The sequence below is a fragment of the Mytilus galloprovincialis genome, chromosome 10 (genome assembly GCF_965363235.1).
Source record: "Mytilus galloprovincialis chromosome 10, xbMytGall1.hap1.1, whole genome shotgun sequence".
Taxonomy (NCBI): Eukaryota; Metazoa; Mollusca; class Bivalvia; order Mytilida; family Mytilidae; genus Mytilus; species Mytilus galloprovincialis.
In genome coordinates this window covers 71,034,287-71,047,219 of record NC_134847.1, presented here as the reverse complement: position 1 = coordinate 71,047,219, position 12,933 = coordinate 71,034,287, and positions in this window count along the sequence as shown.

The following is a 12,933-nucleotide window of genomic DNA, read 5'->3' as shown; positions in this document are numbered from 1 at the left end:
TGATGTTCGGAGGTACACGCCAACACAAATTAAAAAAATATAGAAAATAAAGAAAATATTTTGATTGAAAAAAGAAAGATTTTTGAAGTTATATTTGAACTTCTGTTCAGTGTCAACAATTGTTCTTATTCATTATGAAGTTAAAAATAGAATATTGAAAACATTCATTGTATACTGATATTTAGTTTTCCGGATAAATTTTGGAATACCTTGTAGAAAAATATCGGTATCAAACTGACGGTTTGCATGTTTTGTTTATCATAGGATTTTTTTTTCTTCCAGTTTGGCTTGTTGATTTCAAAATTTGATTTTGAAAAAAAAACCGCAACCAGACACGGCTTTCCGAATGTTACAAAGAACAATCGACTCGTCTTTACATTTTCGCGCCATTGTTGAGCACGTGATGCACTGAAAATATAAATTAGTCACGATGACTATTCAGTTAGTCAAATATCAGCTGAAGGGTAGTCAAAAGCATGTATGACTACCCATCAAGTCATTATGACTACCTGCATGGTCAATTGACTATGTTAGTGGTCACAGCACCACGTGGTGTAGAGTATCGGTTTTCACGCGCACTCTTTCGCGTTCCCTTTGTTCCATAGACTGTGTAGATGTAAACAAACCAGAAGGCACGGAAACTGTTATTTTGTCATATAAACCAATTGTTTAAAGTAAGTATGATGTATGTTTGTTTTAATTCTAACTTACAAAAATTGAATTTAAGAAAAAGAAGTGTATAAATAAAAGTAATATCGGCACATGTTGACGTAAGGACAATAAAAAAGGGGGGATATGTATACGGGATATCAATTTTGATACACATACAACGTATTGTCGATTGAAAAGAGTATTTAGCGATATCTTTTTCTCACCTGAGCAAAAACTTTTAAAAATAAACACTGCAATCGATATTCACAACAATGAATTAAAAACTCAAGGTCGCTGTCAAGATCCTGGTGCTTACATTTCAATGCTGTGATATAGGATGGGTGGCTGTCAAGATCCTGGTGCTTACATTACAATGTTGTGTTATAAGATGGGTGGCTGTCAAGATCCTGGTGCTTATATTACAATGTTGTGTTATAAGATGGGTGGCTGTCAAGATCCCGGTGCTTATATCACAATGTTGTGGTATAAGATGGGTGGCTGGCAAGATCCCGGTGCTTACATTACAATGTTGTGGTATAAGATGGGTGGCTGGCAAGATCCCGGTTCTTACATTACAATGTTGTGGTATAAGATGGGTGGCTGGCAAGATCCTGGTGCTTACATTACAATGTTACAATGTTGTGATATAGGATGGGTTGCTGTCAAGATCCCCGTGCTTACATTACAAATTAATGGTATAAGATGAGTGATTAAATCACTAGATCAAAGATTTTAAAATTTGTTTTTTCTTTAAACTTTTAACATGACTGATAATCTTGTTTATTGTTATATTTTAGCTTCTAAAATGATACAATTATATTTTTCAGGAAATGAAGACTGCTATTTGTATGAACACAGCTGAGAGATTTTTTACCATAAAGAATACCACACTGACACATGCAGAGTTGTTACCGACAAAATATCTGAAATAAACACTTCAAATTAACAATGAGTTTTTAATAAATTTATTTTCTTTATTTGATTTTTAGACTTTAATATATGTCACTGAGTAATGGTTACACATGGAAACTTAAGATATAGGAAGGTTTTGAACATTGAGCACTTTGTGGTCCTATATACTATTAATTTGTCATTGTTAGTATTGCTGCTGTGGTATTTTTAATGATATTATATTCCAGATGTATTTGTCAAAAAGTAGAATAACAGAAGAAATGAAACATAACAGAACGAAACGGAATGAAACGCACACAAATTAAATGGCAGAACAAAAAAACACAACACAAATTAAAATAACAGTCTAACAGTCGTGACTATTCACAGTAATCATGTTGACTAACCAACATGGTCACTTCCGACTATATCAATCAGTCATATGGACTACATTCAATTGTCAAACTGACAAATGTGCATAGTCAATTGAACAATCCAATTCGTCATAACGAGTATGACATATAGTCATTTTGACTTCCTAACGTAGTCATAATGATCACCCTACTCAGTCAAATGTGACTAACCATCTAGTCAAACGACTAAGAGCATAGTCAAAATGATTAAAGTGCATTGTCATCTAGAGGACAGTCAAAATGACTAATTAAATTGGTCAAATTGACTAATTTAGATTTTCAGTGTGGTAATGCAACTGTTTTGTATTTGACGTGCGAACACATAACATTTTAGGCCAGCTTCTTGAGGTAAGAATTTATTTTTACTATAAACCAACTGTACCTGCATATGGGATAATTTTTTCCTAACTTATTCTGTTTCCAAGAGCTTGCAACTGATACCCATGCTTTGTAGAACGTCACCAGTGTCTACACAGAACGTTCATGAACCAGGTGTATGTCAAAAAAACGTCTCACCCTTTGTCTAAAACAGTTCATAGGCAGGCGCCTAGACCTTGTTAATAAATATTCCGTTTCAATTTCACAAATAATACACGATGGTCTTGAGTTGATGTGTATATTATGGGTACTGACGTTGTGTTTTTGACCAATGGTAAAAATATTGCGTTCTTGTCTTTCGCTTTTGCTAGTGTACTTTGTCGATATACTTTTTTGTGTTTCTTTGATACATATGATGTGGCTCTGTACTTGTGTTATTATGATATGGTCAATTTTTGTATTCTTGTCTTTCATTTTTGGTAATGTGCTTTAGCTATATGCCGTTCTGTGCTTCTTTGTTAAATATTTGCTTGTTTTCATAGTGATTAAGATTATACCACAATGTTTACTGCGGTACCCCTGTTTTTAACATTTTGACCTATTATGTCCTTTTCTTTAGTTCACACATCGTTGTCAGTATAAAGTAATTTTATGCGACTGTTATTCAAGTAAGAGGTTTAGCTAGCTATAAAACAAGGTTTTATCCACCATTTTCTACTTAAAGGGGCACTAGCTGTCAAATTCATGGTCACCGATTAGACTCAAATTCTCATGTTTGATTTATAACAATGTAAAACATTTATCCAAACTATCAAAAGTCTAAAATAAACAGTTGAAAGAGCATGGGGTAGATAATATATAGGTTCGTTTCGTGTGTATTTTAGTCCAGACGCCATTTAATTAACTATCGATTTGACCTCAGATGACCATATAAGCGATGTAAACATAAATAAAGATATGAATAGATTAAACCAACACGTGCAATTGGATTTTTATAGGTCTGTTTGATTTGATTTTATAGATTAAAAATAGATGTTTCTCATTGTTTTTAACCGTATAAGAATGATTTTATGTGCATCGAATTAGTAATCAAATGATTTACCGTAGTTTCACTTTCATTGTTGACATTCTTTTTCTTTAAATAACCAGTACACGTACAATGCATGCGTTGTCAATCTCTAGCTAGGGGTTAAATTGAAGTTCACATGAATACGGATTTAAAGAGGTCGACTCATTCACTTGCAAGTGAATTACTAATTATCAATGTTTCTTAGCGTAATTTGACAAAATTGAACCTTTTTGGCTGCAAAAAGCGAATTGTTATTTCACTATTTCACTTTCATTATTGATTGAACAGAAAAAAATCAAACTTTAGATTTTTTTATATATCTCGTAGCTAGTGCCCCTTTAAGAAAATGCCTTTACCTAGTCAGTAATATGACAGTTATTATCCATTCGTTTGATTTGTTTCAGCTTTTGATTTTGCCATTTGAATTTAACGGACTTTCCGTTTTGAATTTTCCTCGGAGTTCAGTATTTTTGTGATATTACTGTTATATATATTTTCCCCTTTAAGCAGTAATTACAGGTTATTGAACAATTATTGACTTGATATTTATAAGAGGGATAACCCAGACATATCACCCCTATTCCAACAAACGAGGGTCAATGTCGTATATCTGGGGTTAATAAATCATTATATCAACTGAAATCAAAAGTCAACAATTAATTTATTATATGACTTTTTATTCTCCATTTTTCTAGTAATTGCTCAAGATACTTTTAAAACTCCTCCCTGTTCGTACTAAATATATCATCTACCTAAAGAAGCCTGTAGAGCATCTGCTTTTGTTAACTTTCATTAATTGATATATCCAATTAAGTTTCCTTAGATATACACACCAAAAAAAAAAAAAAAACAAGAAGAAGAGAAAAAATGCACAGAAAACAAGAAAAATAGAAAAAAAAAAGGAATTTGCTCGACATCATAAACCTACGTCATTGACTTTGCATTGTTATATCTATATTAAGGTACACGGACCCTGTTCCAAATCCTATATTAAACTCTCACATGATTTTTAGCGGTATAATGTTATATTACATATGGTTGGATTTTCTTGTTTCTATTGAATATTTTGGTCACTTGGTTTCCCAAATATATATTGTACTTTTTCACTATTTTGACATATTGACTCGACTTGACTTCTAGAAATGATATTGCCGCCATGTGACTAAACATAGTTACATAGCGTCAATATAATTTACAAATATAGTATTCATAGCGTCAATATCATTTCAGAATATAGTATTCATAGCGTCGATATCATTTCCAAAAAGTAGTAACATTGGTCAATAATACACGTTGAAAATTTGACAAATAATGAACAGATTTTTGTTTTCTCTACTTATAGGTATATGTCTTACGTTCGTATAAACAGAGTACATATAAGTACGTAACTATTACATTTGATCTGCATTTAACCTTATAACTAGTTATACTTCTCAATTTCCTCATATTACGCTGATATTTACCATACAAGTGTGCAAGAGTAGTGCAGTACAGATGAATGACAATTTTGACTGAAAACTATACATGATAGATATACGCTGTGATGACAAAATTTATCAGCATGCCAAGACCTACATATTAGTATCTGTTGTTTGTCAAGAGTTATCTATTGTCCTCAAATGACGTTACAGTTATCTATTGTCCTCAAATGACGTTACAGTTATCTATTGTCCTCAAATGACGTTACAGTTATCTATTGTCCTCTAATGACGTTACAGTTATCTATTGTCCTCAAATGACGTTACAGTTATCTATTGTCCTCTAATGACGTTACAGTTATCTATTGTCCTCAAATGACGTTACAGTTATCTATTGTCATCAAATGACGTTACAGTTATCTATTGTCCTCAAATGACGTTACAGTTATCTATTGTCCTCAAATGACGTTACAGTTATCTATTGTCCTCTAATGACGTTACAGTTATCTATTGTCCTCAAATGACGTTACAGTTATCTATTGTCCTCTAATGACGTTACAGTTATCTATTGTCCTCAAATGACGTTACAGTTATCTATTGTCCTCAAATGACGTTACAGTTATCTATTGTCCTCAAATGACGTTACAGTTATCTATTGTCCTCAAATGACGTTACAGTTATCTATTGTCCTCTAATGACGTTACAGTTATCTATTGTCCTCTAATGACGTTACAGTTATCTATTGTCCTCAAATGACGGTTTTTATACAATGGTGTTGTGTTTTGGCCATAATCATTAAAACTATGATAGTAGGAAACAAACTTCACACAGCAAAATGTATCAGTAAGGAATGATCTAGAAAAGTAAAATACAAAAAAATACCTAACCCCAAGGAAAATTCTAAACGGAAAGTCTCCAAACTAACGGAAAAATCGAATGGATAACAACCGTCATATTCCTGACGATGGACAGATATTTTCTTATGTAGAAAATGGCGGAGTAAACCTTGTTTTAAAGTTATCCCAGTTGCTAGAATTAATAGGTGGTCCCTTATAAGAGATAACTGTGTACATGGAATGATAATTATTTATATGATTTGAAGTTTTGATGCAAAAAGTAAAAACACAAAAATACCGAACTCCGAGGAAAATTCAAAATGAAAAAGGTCCCTAATCAAATGGAAAAATCAAAAGCTTAAACACATCAAACCAATGGACAACTTTCATGTTCCTGACTAGGTACAGGCATTTTCTTATGTAGAAAATGGTGGAATTAAAACTGTTTTAAAGCTAGCTAAACCTCTCACTTGTATGACAGTCGCATCAAATTTAAACCACTACTAAATAAGATTTAGCTAAAATTAAAATAATATAACAAATCGTATTCACGTATTCAAAGGCATGACAAATCATATGTTCAATTTTTCTTCTTTATCAAAACCATGTTTTATCTATATATTATATCATATAAATAAAAACTGAACGTTTTTGTATATTTTTTTTATCTTTAAATGTAACACCTATTGACAGGTGTGTTTGTGAATATTCTTTGACACCGATTTCCAAAATACTACGGATATACCACATACATAGATTAGTTTAGCTACATGTGTTGGTACTCATTGCTCTTCATCTTCTCACCTTATTTGGTCTTTTAAACTGTAAAGATTCGAGCGGCACCGATGAGTATTTTGTAAACGAAATGCGTACAATTATAAGACTGGTGTTTTGATGAGTTTATTCCTTTCATGTAGAGTTATGTCTTACTTGATAAAGACATTTTGAAATGCACTTTATCAGTCTAAAAAAATGTACTTCATTTCCTTGATCGCAACACGATTTCTGAAATAGTTTTCATCAAGTACGACCAAAATCAAGAATGAGGAATGCCAAAACAAGACGTTGGAAAGCTCGAATATCAAAAGTGCATAACAGAAAAACAGAAATTAAATATCGCAAAAGGTCCGCCTGTTCCCTCGAGACAAATTTCTAGTATTTCAAATCATATTCGTTTCTCCTGAATATCAATAAAATGTTTGCCAATGAACATTAAGCAAGCAATCAACAACCAATCATTTTATGGTCGATTGCAGTGTTTGGAAGAACTGTGTCTGCGCTTACTAATGCAACCACCCACTGTTTACATGTTTGGTTATTATATAACTGCAGAATTGTACACGTTTGTCAGATAATACAACTTCACAAGTGTACTCAATACCTTACAATGTATTCGTGTTCATTTCATACCTTCAATAAACATTGTTTTACATGACGAAGAAATATGTAAATAACAACAACGAACATTGTCATTCACAGGATGAAATAAAGAATATAATAAGGTGACAGCCCTTTCCGCATTGCTTGGTACATGTCTTTTTCTGATCCATATCAGTGATTTATAATCCAAGGACCTTGTGCTAAGTTCATGTAAGAATCATATCATTTTGATTACAGTATGGAAAGTTTTTCCAGGCATAAACATGGTGGTCCATTTAGTATATGTTCAAATATTTCGATTTAGAATAAACGAAACGTTCCTTCTATTTTTTTTTTTTTGTGCTAGGATTTTCTGATTTTTTTAAAACTTATTTTCTATTTTTTTGTGTTCTTGCTAAATTCTATCTACTCCATCTTACCATGACAACTTTAGTGTATATTGATGGCTGCCCCTCTGATGACGAAGAATTAGTGTGTAGAGTATATTGGCAGTTAATTTATGTACCCCAGAATGAAAAAATTTCGGTGACTGCACATTTCACTAAACCAGTTCACACTTTACAAATTTAAATGCAACCAAACGAGTATTCAAAAGTCTGCTTTACAGATTTGATATACAAAGTTGGTTATAATCTAAACTCTAAGAGAAACGATTCTAGAGTAGTCCGTCGAGAGTATATTTTAAGTGAAGTATACATATAACAAGTAAATAGTGACATTAAAAGTTCCTTAGAGACATTTTGTCACCAAAACATCCGACCAAAAATGCGGGCGGTCATCAGCCTACCGCATTGTCAATAGTTGTGGTCAACCAAAGCTGTCAAATACTTGCATATTTAATATATTAGATTGACCTGTAATATAAAGTTATTTTGAATATCTTAGAAACTGCAAACTCCGAAGACGATAGGTAAAAAGAACTATATGTAATCTCTTTAATAAAAATTAGAACGGAGTAAAAATATTATAATTACAGATAAAATATGAAAATGTACGGTAACTTTTCAGGTATAGACTAGGTTTGAAATTCAAGGTAATATGCCACGACGAATGAAACGACGAGACAGCTGCAATCTGAAAATAGACCTTATTTCTGTTAGAACAGTTCTCCAAATAAAGAGAGATTTTAAAAATTGGTTGTAGTATCCTCTTAAAAATTCGCATTATTCTGTTTACTGTTCCACATATATTTCCACGTATGTAATTTTCATTTCTAAGGGTAAGACTGATCTTATTTTCAATATTATAAGACATTACTTTTCAAAGCAGCATATATTTCAAATAATATTTACAAAGTGATTTTGACAGATGACCTTGTAAAGATGAATTGTTTTCATAGTTCACTCGATTGGTCTTACATGACCATTTTGTTGTCGCCTTTGGTTAAAAACTACATCAAAGCAGGAATTTTGTTTTTGGTTTACATTACACATGTATTGTCTGACTAAATAAATATTTCATGACAACAACCCTAAACATACAAGAGAAGTCCATCTCATAAACTAGTATCAAAGACGTAGGGTAAACCTACACCAATCTATTAGAATTTTGTGTTATTTTTAACAGCAACGTCCAAATAGTAATTTTTTATCAATGCGAATAGAGCGTAATCCATATCAAATGGTCAATAGTCATAGAATATTTAATGATATTTTTGTTGTGGGAACTGAACATTTTTAAGAAATAAAATGAAATATTTTATATAGTCAAATGTATTATTAAATTAAAATGAATACAAATACAGTAGTGACTTATATTATAGGACAGAACGTTGTAAGTCATCAAGAACATATAACAAGCTACCATAAGTAACTGCTGTAGAGGGTTGGCTCCACCTATATCACTGTCTTTTCTTGGACACCTACAGAAAAGAAAAATATAGAAAGAACAAAGAAAACTTGTGAGTCGAATGGTTGATAAAAATGACTGGTCGAAGTAAAATGGGACAAAGTAGCAAATGCAGCATAGAGATCCAGGTGGAAGGCTTGTGTTCGGGACCTATGCGAAACATGGCGCCAACAAAAGATTTAATTTTTGAAAGTCAATTATCTCATCATAGATATCAGGCTTAAACGTTTGTAAACCAGATAAGCATTTTAACTACACAATACTCATCAGTGACGCGAGTTTAAAAAAGTTGAAAATACAAAATAAAGTACAGAGCAAAAATTCCAAATGACCTTGCTAAATGTAGCTTGGCTAATCTATACCTACGTAGATGAATCCTTAGTATTTTGAAAAAAATGAAAGCCTGAAAATATACTTTAAATCATTACAGCTTCATGTTAGTACTTGAAAGTTTGAATACTTATATAACCTTATTCGAAATGCCGAAAGATTTTCCAACACTGCATTTTAAATAGATTTTCGAAAATTTCAATTGTTAAAATTCATATCGGTTGAATATTTCTTGTAGTGAAAATGTTACCCTTTTATTTGATAACTGTAACAGTAAAATCACAAAAAAATGAACTCCGAGGAAAATTCAAAAAGGAAAGTCTCTAATCAAAAGGCAAATTCAAAAGCTGAAACACATCAAACGAATGGGTAACAACTTTTCTGCATCAGCTTTACATTTTGACACTAAACGTCACTACAGTGTGGATCGAGGCCAACATATTTGAAAATCAAAAACTTCAAAAAACGGCTAAGGGATAAAAAACACTTAATATTTTAAATAATCCAACATTAATGAACAGTATTAATTTACTGGTATGGAAATATGCAAATGGTGTTATTAACATTTGCTTTAACAATATTAAGGAAATTTAATTAAATAAAGAAATATGTTTCTTTCTTCTAAAGTTCTGATTCCTTGTCTGGCTTTGATTATAATTTTTGTCCATTTTGGTTTATTTGCTCTTCCTTAGAAGAGTTTTGTGGCTTTCCATTTGAGCGCTACCAACAAGTCTTGTCCAAACCAAACGCGTTTTTACGAAACTTATTATAAGCTTGTGTTTTCCCTTGAAATATGTGAAATTCGCCTATTTTTTCAAATTGCTTACTTCAACCCACCATTTTTGTTCTTTAAAAATGTCCTGTACGAAGTCACGAAAATAGCAATTGTTATCGTATAGTTTGTTTCTGTGAATTGCATAGTCGTTGGGTGTTTTTTTTATTCACTTCAGTGTTTCTGTTTTGTTTCGTTTTCGAAATTTACTATATTGTATTGTTCATATGCGCAATTCTGTCCTGAATGTTCTTGTACTTGTAATGTATTCCTGTCATCTTATGGCGTCTTTAAGTGTTACATTTAACATTGCCATGAAAGAGCGAGGTTTGGCTAGCCACAAAATCAGGTTCAACCAACCATTTTATTCTTAAAATGTCCTGTACCAAGTCAGGAAAATGGCCATTGTTATATTATAGTTCGTTTCTGTATTGTGTTTCTGTTTTGTTGTCTTATATTTGATGTGTTTCCTTCAGTTTTAGTTTGCAACACGGATTTGTTTTTTTCTCAATCGATTTAGGAATTTCGAACAGCGGTATACTACTGTTGCCTTTTCTTACATCAGTATAACGTTTTGATTTCATCAACAGACGGAGAATTGTTTAAAAAATATCTTTAAAGTATATCGTTAAATTAGACAATATTAAAATTTCAGCAGGTTTATTTCAACAACTTTCTCATTTAAGACCCTTGAGAGAAAAATAAACACATGTACAATGTTTTCCTTCCCGTTCAGAAATGCTGCATCCCGTGCTATTATTAGAAATTTGTATATCCAGCTGTATTAAGTGCGTATGACGCAATGTCCATTAGGGCAACCGATTTCAATTTCCTTTCATGTAAAACTATGATTCCTGACTTCCATTTTGATCGCAGTTCTGCATTCGACCAAAGTAGAATTATGCGACACATTTTATTCTGAATCTTTTTATCAATTAGAAATAAGTTGACCAAATGGTTCGTTTTGAAGACGTAGCTGTATATTTTAGTAACTGCAATATGTGTGGATTCAAGCAAATGTTTCTCATATTCGATTCTATAGGGAGATATAAGTTGTTGAACTATCGTTACTAGAAAGGTTTTAATTTTGAAATTGAGTAAATGTTGTAAGTCTGATGTATCTTGAGATTTATAATGCCTTGAAATATTTTACAACCCCATACACTAAAGATCACTAAAGAAGGCACAACAGGATTATTCTTATTTATAACTACTACATCGGCTATCTTCATATAGTACCAATATACATGTATGACAAAGGATGGTTATTTGTCAACTTCGTAATTTATTTGGCCTTTTTAACTTTTTTTGGATATAATACGAGCGTCACTGATGAGTCTTTTGTAGACGAAACGCGCGTCTGGCGTATATACAAAATGTAGTCCTGGTATCTATGATGAGTTTATTTACAACCAACTGGGTCGATGCCATTTTGTGCTGACATGAATTGTCATTGATATTGTTATATTTATAAATCTACTGTTTACATTTTTGAATTTTTGGAAAAACTAAGGCTTTTCTACCTAAGGCATAGACTACCTTAGCTGTATTTGGCAAAACTTTTAGGAATTTTGGTTCTCAATGCTCTTCAACTTCGTAATTTATTTGGCCTTTTTAACTTTTTTGGATTCGAGCGTCACTGATGAGTCTTTTGTAGACGAAACGCGCGTCTGGCGTATATACCATGTTTAGTCCTGGTATCTATGATGAGTTTATTCATATTGTAAACTTTTGAAATACAATGTATCTTCAGAGATGTTTAATTAGAAGTAATCGTAGTTAACCGATGTTCAAATCTTGTTTAAGAATAAAAACAGAACACAGATATGTTGATGCAAAGTATAACACTGGTACAATGTCTATTGCCATCGCATTGTTTTTGTGTTATTTTTTATTATCATATAGAAAATGAGGCTTCACTCCATCTGTATTTTCACGGGTATGGTTTTGTTTTCCATCTCGCCAGTTTTGTTAAAGGATCATTTCCAGGATTTTCAGGGTATAACAAAATCATAAAAAACATGACTGCTGCAAGCAGTGGGTAACCTATTTTTCTCTTTGTGTTACCTGTTTAAGTTTTTACACCTATATATCCAACTGTTTTCTTTTGAGTCATTGACGGAATTAGGACATGTTACCTAGTCGACTACACATCAGTAATGTTTAACGGAATGTTTTTTTTCATACAATAGAGATGTTACTTAGTACAAGTGATCTATATAATCCACCTCTCTTTGTTGTTAAAAACCACGGTCGATTTAAGATTTCTACCCTTGACATCACCCCAAACACGAAATATCTTTACAAAAGGACGATAAAATAAATGATAAGTCGATAAAATCAGATGATTCGTCAGATCTGTGAATGAATTACAAAGATACAAGATGATGTGTCAACTGATTGCTTTTGACTGTTTGACATTCGTCAATTCTTTTAATTCAGAACAAATTACAGAAAGTTCAAATTGAAGCAAAACTTCAATGCTCAAAATGTCGTGTGAAAATGTGATTTTTAACATTTTTTGTCAAATTTAGATTTGTAAACAGTTTTATCAGATACCCGATTTTCATATCTTTTTCCACCTGATCATATACAAAGAGATCGCGGAAGTTAAGCATTACAACAGAATAAGGCTAAAAAAAGTCTTAATGGCTGTATGTTGTATGTGTGTCTGTTAACATGTTGCATATAAAGAATAATACTGAATTTATATTTAAATACTCATAGCGTACACAGAGATACCATTCGTAAAAATTAAACTTTTCTTAAAAATCAGGCTTAAAATTTGTACGCCAGACTAGCCTACGTCAATAAATCAATGAAATTCGAATAAAAAAGTTCAGGTCCTATTCGGGCCCGAATCACATTGTTTGGGACCTGAAAAAATGGCTAAATAAAGTTGTTCATTGTTTAATGTTGACAATAGTTGTTAATTTCTGTGTCATTTGGTCTCTTGGAAAGAGTTTTCTTATTGGCAATCATACAACATTTTCTGTTTTATATTAAA